Below are 12,298 nucleotides of genomic sequence, written 5' to 3'. Positions count from 1 at the left end.
TGTACTGTGTGGATAGATACATGAAACAGCACATGCCAGAAGCCATGCCATATAATGAATATCTCCTATACATGGACACAGGGTGCACAGTACCAGGACTGCATTGGCATAGGCCATGGCCCGGGGTTGCTGTGGACATGTATCCTTGACATATAGCTTTGCTGAAAGTTGGCCCATTGCCATGTATTCTAAGGAACTGGATATAGTACTGCAGGTAATAGGTACTGCGGACAAGGAGCCACATGATTACAGTGAGCGTGTCGCAGCTATGAGTACGGCGCAGAGGGCATCTCCCAAGGACATTTGTTAGTGCCGTAGCTACAGGACATTGCCCTAAACTATGCACTGTTGGTAGTGCAGACATTTAATAAAGTTTCCTTTAAAGAATTCAAGAAACTCACTCAAACACATTTGTAGAGGAACATTACCAATCATTTCTAAAAGTGCATACTACTCTATGTTATTTGAATTTTTTTTTTACTTTAGTTTTTGGATGTTGTGGCTATGATCTGAAACCCCAAAACACCGAAATCTGCCAGTTATGGTTAGCCACATGGGTGTTTACAGATGTGACTAAATTGTGGGAGGTGAAATCATATGTTGACGTAGTAGTAGACTTCAAATCAGTATTGGCCTGGTCTCTGCTTCTTTAGCTAAAGAGGAGAAGCTCTTAGACAGCAGCAAAACAATTACAGTAATGCACATATTGACATAGTAGGGACAATCAGCTGCTATTGGTAAAGACTTTCGCAAATGAAGTTGCTCCTTAGCTTGAAGATTTTGCCCCTGCCTGGCTAAAATCCAAGAGTGATTATTTAGCTTGCATTGAAGTTATCCAGTAAGAGTCCTTCTTTTTCAAAGGCCCAGAAAGCACCTTGATTAGTTAAATATCTATTTTGCATTACAAGAGCTGCAGGGCAAGCTGTAAGTTGTACCAATTGGATTATTATGGAGTGCTAGCCATACTGGAAACGGTTCTGTCATGAAATAAATCAACATTGAGATAGGGTGAGCAAAAAATATATGAGGGAGGCACCCTATGTTTTCTGACTGTAGCAATTGATTGAAAACAGGGTGGTGGATATTTTTTCTAGAGTCATTTGTAGGAAAATTGTTAAAGCCAATGATCACCAGGTTTATTATTAGGTGAATGTGGCAAACATTAAGGCATTTTCTTGAAAGTACTCTTACATGCCTTTCTGAATTGGCCCTATTTGTACTCCCTCATGTTAATAGCCCCTGAATATTCCATTTCATCCCCATTTTAGATGTTTTGTGGCCAATACACAAAGGCATGTAACAGAACTTAAAAGAGTATATCAAGAGACCTACTCTAAGAACTCCAAATGCCATTGTGCCAGACCCTGTTCGGGAGGCCACAGAACAGACAGGGAGAAATGGGCCAGAAAGGTGGTGGTTCAGGTTGTTAGCTACTGGGGTCCTGGGGCGCGCATAGAAAATTACATACTTTCCCATTTGTAAGTCAGAAAACTTTGATTTTTAAAACTATCAATTTGATGAGATGACAAGGATAGGACAACATTCAACATTAAACTCAAACACATTGTTTATTACACCCCACCATTAGAGTTAACTACCAGCCCTACATAGCTCAACAAGGCTACTACATATGCACAGACTGTCTCAGGCTTATATTGTCGACATTGATTACTTTTCTTATGATTCATCAGACCCACCACCACAGCATGGAACTCATGCATTATTTATTTGGCTTAAAAAGACATATTTTATTCCACCTTGGAAATACATTTGGATTACAATTGTGTTGCTTTCCACTTCCTTTGGATTGGTTTTTTGACAGTATTTGTCTTGTTTCTGAATGGACGCTATTTCCCAGAACGCTCTGCTGTTGAACTGGTAAATGAGGTTTTGAAGTCTCAGTCCTCATCACAGTAAATGGGAAGAGAGCTGACCCATGTGAACATTTCAGTGGTTCCGGTAATTGATGGATTTGTTTGGGATGAGGTACACTATCATATATTTTGACCAACAGAAACATTGCAGTTCCATATGTGTTGTAAATTTCTCTTAGTTATGTTATTCCTCCTGGCAGCATCTCTGATGATTGAGATATTCGTACAGTGAAGCAAATGTATGATGATCTAGATCATCATAGTGTATTTGAAAGTAAAGATATGTACAGTGGGACGTTGAATTATGATGAAATGTTTTGTTTTCATGATTATGCGCACAATATCTTACACAAAGCTGGTACTCCACATGCAGCATTTAATTACACACAACTGGAACACTGCCCTACACCACCAGTGGGTAGTTCCAAGTCATTTACCCAGAAGTTTGCACATTTTTCTGTCAACAACTCCGTAGACCCAGAGTCTGATTACTATAAACTACTCCTTCCCCAGCAAAAACAAAAATATGTTGACTGACACGAAGCTAATTTATTCAGCCACCGTTATTTCCCAGTTGTCAATCCAAGGGTATGACTTTTGGACGGATAATATTGAGTTCATATCTGTTTGGGGAACTAAAGACTTGCAAATTCAGGGCACTGAGGCTTTGTTTAGAACATGCCTTACTACGACAATTTATTTTCCTGAACAAAACTGTTCAGCAAACATCCTGCCTTGGCCTGGCCAAGATAAAGGATATGAGTACACCAAACATTCCCACCTTTGCATGTTTTAAGAACTGACCTCAATTCACAAACAACACTGAGGAACATTCATGAACACACCCAGGAATGGTACATACAATTCTTCACATTCCAGTCCAGAGGGATTAGATACTAATGGATGTCATGCACGTTTTCTCAACAACACAAAGGGGTTAAGGATAAGTAGCCCAGACCCACACAACTCACAACACAACTCTCAGGAGTTGTAACAACATATAGCATTGGGAAAATTGTGCCTTGAATTGCTAAAACATTCCATGTTAGATGAGGTGAAAGAACACCTGTCTCTCCATTCTAATGACATGAATTTACAGAAATTCTTGCCAGTTCTTATTAAGGGCTTTTTGTATGCAATGTACAATGAAGTATGGAAGGCTTCACAATAGGAAAATGCTGTGCAGATGTGTGAAATTGACAGGGCAAATTTAGAAAAGAATGTAACAGTGGTTGACTATAGCATGACTATGTTATACAATAGGATTTATTCTCTCAGCAACATTGTGTCATCTGCTATTGTCATCATAGCAAGTGATATGCCCTCTCTACAACATGGACAAAGTCAGATTAGGTCTATCATACTATTAAATTGGACTTTACAAACTTTGTGCAATGGGCACGTTCCCTGGAAGCATTTAAAAGCTACAAGTTTATTTTTACCATACAATTTGACAAAAGGACAGAAAACAATGGCAAGAAAGGACACAACATTTACGATTTTACACATGGAAAAACTGGAGAAATTAGCATTCACTGTGGTGGAGACACCATCAGCTGACTGAAAGATATATAGGTTTATTTCTATGCCAATTTCAAACTTTCACTTTAAAAACTGCATACTTAAATCATTAAATTTAGGACTCCTAAATGCCTTCTGTGAATACCGAAAGTCTTAAAGTTAGGATTCTTCTCAGTTTAGGAGCAGGAAAGTTAGGACTCCTAACTTTAGGACTCCTAAATGCCTTCTGTGAATACCGAAAGTCTTAAAGTTAGGATTTTTCTCAGTTTAGGAGCAGTAAAGTTAGGACTCCTATCTTTAGGACTCCTAAATGCCTTCTGTGAATACCGAAAGTCTTAAAGTTAGGATTTTTCTCAGTTTAGGAGTAGTAAAGTTAGGAGTTCTAACTTTACTACTCCTAAACTGAGAAAAATTCTAACTTTAAGACTTTCGGTATTCACAGAAGGCATTTAGGAGTCCTAAAGTTAGGACTCCTAACTTCTGTGAATACCGAAATGAGTAAGTGCCTTCTGTCAATACCAAAATGAGAAAGTGCCTTCTGTCAATACCAAAATGGTAGTAAGTTTAGGATTTTGTCCTAAGTTAGTTCTGGGAATCGGGCCATTTGATTTTACCTTTTCTGGTTCGCAATGGATGTTCTGTCACGCGGCCAAATGGGGGTAGCACTACCACATGTGCTACTGTGTCATGAAAGGATGATACAGAATTTTGGCACACCCTTGCTTCAGTAACTTAATGACAACTGGTTCTTGTTCTTTCGCCCTATCTGGTTACATTGCGAACAACCCTCTGTTCCACTGTCTGCAGTGCACTTTCGAGTGTGCCCTAGATATGTGCCTTGGAGTGCAACTGGTCCAATCTACAGACATAGAACTGCTGGTGGGTCCACTGAGAATTCACCATCAAAGTTGCCCTGTGCTATTGCCAATGCTGTGAAATGCATATTATGAGATTTCCCTGGATTTTTGAATCCTGTCTCGTCCTCTGTGGATGCATTACTGGCTGTCATACCTTCGGCGGCTACTTAAGGGGTTGTATTTGACCATATTTACTCATTGGAACTTGTGAGAAGAGTGCCAATGGAAACATCATCTCTAGCAGCTAAGAACCACAACTTTATTTTACCTGCTTCTCTGAACATTTAAACAACTTGGCAGTTTTGAGCGGAGAAGATTTATTTTTTTATTTCGGCTATGTTTTTAAATGTAAAATTGCTTTTATATGCTGTCTTTTTATGCACTTTTTATATTCAATTTAATGCATCTTTGGCTTGCTTTCTTTCTAGTATAATATTAAAGAGCACTGTATTTTAAAGTCTTTAAGCTTTGGTGACTTATATTTTAGCACATGTTTTTATGACCCTATTTAGTTGTCTTACAAGCAAGGAGTCGGTGTTTTTTGGTTACATAGGCCTCAGGCACAGAACACCACCATTTCACATGTTCACGTTTAAAGTTGACATCTTAAAATGATGACTTTTAACACACATTTGCTTGCCCACCCATCTGGGATAATATTCTCAGAAATAGATTCGCTTACACTTCTTTCCAGGCATATTATCGGGCCCTTGAATATTTTGTAAAAGGACTAAGTTCACTGTGCAAAATGTTGTTTATTGTGGTCTGTTTGCCGACAGCTCTGCAAGGGTAGAATAAACAATAACAGGCACATTAGAACTCCAGCATACTGAGTAGGGGTGAAGTTTATTACAAAACCTCTTACAGCCCTTTGTTTGGGGAGAGGAACATTTTGCTGGTACTGTTGAGGTCACCCCATGTGCCAGAATTCCAGCCCAGCTGAATCCTGTTACCTTTCTGAGAAGGATGGCGACCTGCTTTACACCAAGACGAGCTCCCAGAGGTCACATACCCACAGGTAAATGGGGAGTTGGGTCACTCTAATGTATTCTGGCAGATTTGCACCTAATATGCCTATTAGGATAGGAAGTACTAGGTAGGTGCATAGATGTATTCATATAATCAATGTAACAACACATTGGTTGCACTGTTATCTCCTTTACCATTCTTGTAATGCTGATCACTCTGTTTTGTTTCCTTCTATTAAAAATTGCAGCGCACATATTTTACACAAGAATCCTATTGCTTCAATAAATGATTAAAATACAGCTTTGAGTATTAACCGTACAACAACTCAAGCTCAGAGCTCAACAATCAACCAACAGTCACAATAAGGTAACACCGAGCCCAGTGCTTAGCTTTTAGAAACAGAAATTACTTTTAATCTCACAGCAAGCTGAACACTGCACAGTTCAATAGATACAATATATGGCGTTACAGAATTCTGTGTTCTGTGAGCGATGCGCTATAAACTCTTCCGTTTCTGGTAATTGTCCTGTTTTCTGCTAGGCCCAAGATTCTTGCTATTACTGCCCCTACTCTTCTAATGTTATAGGCATGGTTAGGCTCATGTGCAGATAGCTGGAATGTTCTGACTGTTTTAAGTATGCAGCCAGTTCAACAGTTAATTATTCCTTTAGCATCCAACAACAGTTTCTAGTGGGAGCTGTAAATTAGCATGCACCCATTAGTTTCTATCATCCCCTGGAGTAGGCTTAACCCCACCGTTTTACCTGCGAATTGCTCTTAATATTCGGGGGCATGCAATGGATGTGGTAACACCCTTCCCACTATTGGGATGTGGATGCTGTTGCAGGCCTGTGGCAGCAGCCTTTCTGAATGATGTTGCAACACAAATTCAGCGATGTGAATCTTCGTGGCAAATGGCAATACCCGGTACAGCAAGGCAAACCTCTTGATCTCCTGTAGGCAGGTACTCAGTAGGGGCAGCTTTGGCCTCCAGGCAGAATCTTCTAACAGGGATATCTTCAAGCAGATCAGATTTTCTACTCTTTGGAGACACAGTCCTTTGCTCATTGTCAGGGGCTGCAGCCCTTGGTGATCAATCTTGCGCCCAGGTGACACATTTCTGGCACAGACTTGGTACTTCAAGAACTGCATAGAGAGGGCAGAGGAGATCTTTTTACAGCACAGGTCTCCTGGCACCCTCTCCTAGGCGGTTAGCTTTCTCTATGGTTTCCCTTGCTAGAAGCAAACTGGTCTCTCCTGCTGGACAGCTTCTCCTCCTGCTGGGCAAAGCACACTTCTTCCTTTTCTCAGTAGGTCAGCAGGCTTCTAGGCTCTGTAGGCAGACATGCAGCTCCTCCTGCAGATAGGTTGACTTCAAATGATGGACTCTCACCTCTGTGCGACTGTCAGGCAGACACCAGCTCTGTTACACAACAGCTCTTTGGGTACTTTGCTGAGTATTCCTTTCCTTGGTCAAGAAGAATGTGGCACCGGAACAAAGTGGAGTGTTTGGATCACACTTTTATATAATTTTGAATTCAGGGGATGTGGATCTGCTGTCGTAGGCTTCAAAACTGGTTTTGGCTTTTTTCTGTTTCAAGTATTTTTTATTAGGCTTCTTTCCAGACACAGGCTTTGTACAAAGTGATGGTCCTTACAGAAGGAGAACTGGGTCTGGCTCCAAGCAGGAGCACCCAGACCTGGCTATCATCAGCCATCCTGAAGCAGTAAACAGACAGATAAAAGGGCAGGCCAGGCCTAGAAACATTCTCACCTCAAACACAAGAAAACCACCTTTCACCGGTGCCATTTCCCAAATGGCACTGCGCAGGAAAAAATATAAGCAGCTACAAAATTCTTCATGGGATTTCTAAATATTTCTATGTTTCCAGCCTCCTCACTTTAGTGTCTGGAGCTCCACCCTACAGCCAAAAGGATGCAGGCAATATGCTTCTGCTGTTTGAGGGAGCTATCCTCATCCTTCATCTTTGCCATGTTGGAATCAGGGATATCAAAATGGATCCCATTGGCTTCAGTACTCAAATTCTCACACATAAGTCCTACTGCCATACTTGCATCACATGCTCACTGGACATGCACAGGCACTTAACATGCACACAGTATGTCAGTTGAAGGTTCTTGGTTTCACCTAAATGAGAGGGGTCGGAAGGCTGCCCTCTCACTGTTACTAATTAAAAGGGCTAGCAACACTAAAGATTCTAAAACAAAATACACCTCCACAACTGTTTTATATGCTAAACAGTGGACAGGGGCAGTAGTTTTCTTAGTACTACGAGAACATGCTTATTGTGCCACTCTGAGTCTCAGGACAAACCCTAGTCTTGCATTGTTGGGGTCAGGTCTAGGCCTCTGCACCCACTCTAGATTAGCGTGATGCCAGGTTCAAAACTAAAAGCCACAATACCATTTTCTCATGCATTTGGTCACTGAGGGCTTGGGAACAACCCTGTTTACCTTGCAGGGGATATTTCTGTTGCAACACTTTGTGAATACGTCCCATAAGAAACAATATTTAGAAATGTGGCTCAATACTCCTGCCTTGGCCAAATGGAGAAATAGCTGGATTTTACTGAACCTATATCCATACAATGCTCTGTTGTTCAATGACTTTAAGATGTCCTTTAGTAAAAATATTATAGGGCCAATTTAAGGAAAACTTTGAAAATCTTTACCCTTTTGATTCTGACTTTGCATATTTAGAGATTTCTGATTTTTTGCATTTCATAAAGATATCCAAGGGTACCTGTGACAGTCACAGACTTCCAGGAATTCTCCTGGGAAGCGTTTGTACATTTCCCTTTACCCATTGCAGCATGCCCAGTTGTATTTAACATACAATTGTCCACGGATTTATTTTTTTCAAAATAGAGAAACCTTTTTATTCCCATTCTCATCCCGGTAAGCAATTCCCCCTCTCCCCCCCCCCCCCCAATTACAGGAGTAAATGAGCTTTTCCAGGGTTTGAATAGGTAAGAATGAACTTTGTGACTACCCAAAATAAAATATTTGTGGGTACACAAACATTTTCTGGACATTCCTGCCCTGAAACACGCACTTCACACCCATGGCTCACCCCCGAAGAGCAGATTTTTGCACACAAAAATCTTTATAAGAGTAAATCTTTTTCTGAGTGTAAAACTAACTCTTGATAAATCCAAAAAGTGACTTTATACTCCTTAAAATGCTTTTTCTACATGTAATCTAAATTTACAACTGCAAATAGCTTTCCAAATTGGGCTCTATGAATGTATTGTATTCATTAGAAGGGTTAAATGTTTATATATTTTAAAATAGTGGATAAAAGTATATGTAATAGTAAAAACAAAATCTAAACTTTAAGCTGTAGAAGGCCCGAATAGGTGGTGATTAGTGTGTAGCTGACTCTTGCTAAATTCTACTGGCCTCCATCTGTCTGCGCTGCACACTCAACACTTTTTCTGTGCAGTCTTAGCACCCTACAACTACTGACTTGGGAGGGTTGGAAAGGAGAGTTGGGGGAGTCATGAAACTTGCTCGGGAGTGTCTGTGACAGTAGTTGTCTGAGTGGGTATAGCCCACTGTTAGACCTGGTACCATTGGCGTGAGTCTCCCTTCCATTTTTCTGATTGCCTCCTCTGTTTTTGATATGTTTTGCTTGTTTAGATGCTTTGGGCACTGTGCCACTGCTATTCAGTGCCACAGTGCAAGTGCTCCCTATGTTAAATTGATGTATTGATTAGTACCTCCATGATTGGGTTATTTGATTTACTTGTCAGACCCTAGTATAGTGCACCGTGTGTGCCCAGGGCTTGTAAATCAGATGCTGCTGGTGGGCTTCCAGCACTGGTTGTGCCACCCAAAGAAGCAACCTGTAAAGTGTGTCTCAGGCCTGCCATTGCAGAGCCTGTGTGCAGTCTAGTACTGACATGCTGAGTGGGTAAGTGCACCCACTTGCCAGTCCCTAAACCTTCCCTTTTATTCATATCAGTCACCTCTAAGTTAGGCCCAAGGGTAGGGTGCATTGTAAGTATAAGGTAGGACATGCCCTGGTGTGTGTGGCATGTACTAATAGTGAATTACAGCCATTTTCGTTTTTCCCTATTGCAAGGCTACCAGTCCCCATAGGCCAGAATGGGCAGTTTGATTAATTCACCTTATAATCCTAACTGACCCAGGGAACATGGTTGAAATTCGAGTTAAGTATGCCTGAACTCAGAATGATAAAATACATCTTTTAGTGAAGTTGATTTTAACAGTCTGTGTTTCAAAATACCACTTTTAGAAAGTAAGGGGCTCATTTATGAGCCCCTGCGTCACTTTTGCGCCGCCGGTGCGTCACTTTTTGTGACGCACCAGTGGCATACAACATGCGCCATGTTGCGCCATATTTACAAAGTGACGCATCTAGGTAGATGCGTCACTTTGTAAACCCCTGCGCCACATTATACCTGCGCCAGGTATAATGTATGCAAGGGGGGCGTTTTGACGCAACAAAGGGTCGTAGAAGTGACGCAGTGAAATCTACGAGATTTCACTGCGCCACTTCTAGTGTGCAAATGCGTCAATTTCTTGCGCCTGCCTCACAGCAGGCGTAAGACTGACGCAGGCCCTATGTGGAAGGACACATTGCTGGAGTTGCGTCACTTTTGTGACACACTCCAGCGATGCGTCACTTTTGCGCCTACAAATACGTCAGAAATACTGACGTATCTGTGACTCCTTGCGACATGATGCGTCATACTGTAAATATGACGCATCACTGGAGTCGCAGGGAGGGCGCAGTGAAAAGTGGCGCATCACTGTTTTCACGCAGTGATGCGTCACTTTTCATAAATGAGGCCCCAAGTATTTTCTTACCTAACCATCCAGCCTGCCTCTGCTAGCCTGTGTATTGGATGTCTGGTTTTGTGAGTGACAGAGACAGGGGGATTCCAGGAGACAGGGTGAGTCAGCACAGGGCTAAATAGACCTATCTGCATGTAGAGTGGTGGGAGGAGATGCACTTGGGTCTGAATAGGGCTGTGCCTGCCTTCCACAATGCTGGCTCCACTTACTGTGGTACGTCTCATGTCCCTGGCCCACCCTGCCAAAGGAAAGAAGGAGTCTTGTAAACAAAGTGCTCCAGGACTGCACAGAACTGGTTTGGACTAGGTACAGCCTCCTCTGCCTTCAAAGGACAAAGGATTTAGTAGTATAAATATGGGGACCCAGACCCCAAGACTTTAGATCACTTCTGGACCAACAAGACAAACCTCTGCCAAGGAGAAGAACCAAGGAAGCTGTAGGAGTTGGACTGTCCCCCTGCCAGTGTGCTGGGCCGCTGGGTTGGCCTAAAGTGGTGTCTCCAGTGCCAAGGAGAGGAGAAGGAACTTTTAAAGAAATGTCATCATCTTGCAGAATATTACTCCAAGGGCTTGAACTTGTGTTTGCCTCCTGCTGAAGTCTCAGGGACAAAAGACTTCACCTCCAGCTTTCCTTGCTGGGAATTCTGTCTGCAGAAGCCTGCTTGTTGCTAGGAGCTGGGAGTGAGACTCAACGAGAAGAAGCGTGTCGCAGTCACATCTGTTGCCGTCGCAACGCCGGAGAAGCATGTCGCCACCGCAGAGGTCGCAGCCACATCACCAGAGAAGCATGCCTTTGTCAAAGCTGTTACCCAACGCATCACCGGAGAAGCATGTTGCCACCGCAGAGGTCGCAATCAAATCACCGGAGAAGTGTTTCGCAGGGCCTGTTGCGGCTCCAAAGTTACAGAGCTCACCACACGGCCGCCGGCCGTGCACGCATCGTCTTCATGTCGTCGCATCAAGGGCGCCATCTTATCGCACTGCACCGGATTGTTGCATCGCATCGAGGCGCCATCTTATTGCATCGTAACCTGAACGCAGTTTGAGAATCAACGCATCACGTCCTCTCTGGTAAGGACCAAGACGCATCCCCTACCCTGCACAAGCACTGAGACGCGACGCATCGTCTCCCCGGAAGCAGGGAACCGACACAACTCCACCCCAGGGAACCTTTTGTTTGTTTTGCGTTACGCAGCCAGGTATTTTTGTGAGAACTGTGTCGCATTTATCATCAACTTGAATTAAGTGACTTCTACCATCTTTAAGTCTATTTTGAGTACAGTATTGTGGATTTTTGTCGTTTATGGTCTTGTGTTAAGTCTATGTACACAATACCTATTTTTATAAAACCTATGTGGTGTCCATCTGTAGTGTTTTCACTGTATTACTGTATGTGTTCACAAATGCTTAACACACTGCCTCTGAGATAAGCTTGTCCGCTCGTGCCAAGCTACCAAGGGGGTGAGCAGGGGTTATCCAGTAGTGTAATCCCCTTTCCCTGACTTATAAGCAAGGGCCCTATTTGGTCAAAGGTACCTACCTTTTCCAACTAGAGACCCCCAGTTCTAACATTGGTGGTCAGCGGTGAGGATTTGGACTTGCATTTGTGACTCATATACAGTAATTGGTGTACACTACTAGTGAGTGCAGACCAAACGTGACCACATACTTTTTGGTAGAATTTTCTTTTTCCTTGGACTGATATTTTCCCTGAGAGTTGCAAATTCTTACTGCCATGAGCAGACCAGCATCTGTTGCATCTATGGATCTAGATGTTGAGGAAGGGAGGTTGAAAACCTACAATTTGAAACAGCTCAAGTATCTCTGCAGAAAATTGAAAGTTGCTACCCCAGGTATTTCCAAAAAGGATGACTACAAAAAGGCGCACCCACTTGCCAGTCCCTAATCCTTCCCTTTTCTTCATATCAGACACCCCTAAGGTAGGCCCAAGGGCAGGGTACATTGTAAGTATAAGGTAGGACATGCCCTGGTGTGTGTGGCATGTCCTAATAGTGAATTACAGCCATTTTCGTTTTTCACTATTGCAAGGCTACCAGTCCCCATAGGCCAGAATGGGCAGTTTGATTATGACAACTTATAATCCTAACTGACCCAGGGAACATGGTAGAAATTCGAGTGTAGTATGCTTGAACTCAGAATGATAAAATACATATTTTAGTGATGTTGGTTTTAACATTCTGTTTTTGAAAATACCACTTTTAGAAAGTAGGTA

The sequence above is a fragment of the Triturus cristatus genome, chromosome 8 (assembly GCF_964204655.1).
Source record: "Triturus cristatus chromosome 8, aTriCri1.1, whole genome shotgun sequence".
NCBI lineage: Eukaryota > Metazoa > Chordata > Amphibia > Caudata > Salamandridae > Triturus > Triturus cristatus.
This window is presented reverse-complemented; position numbering follows the sequence as displayed.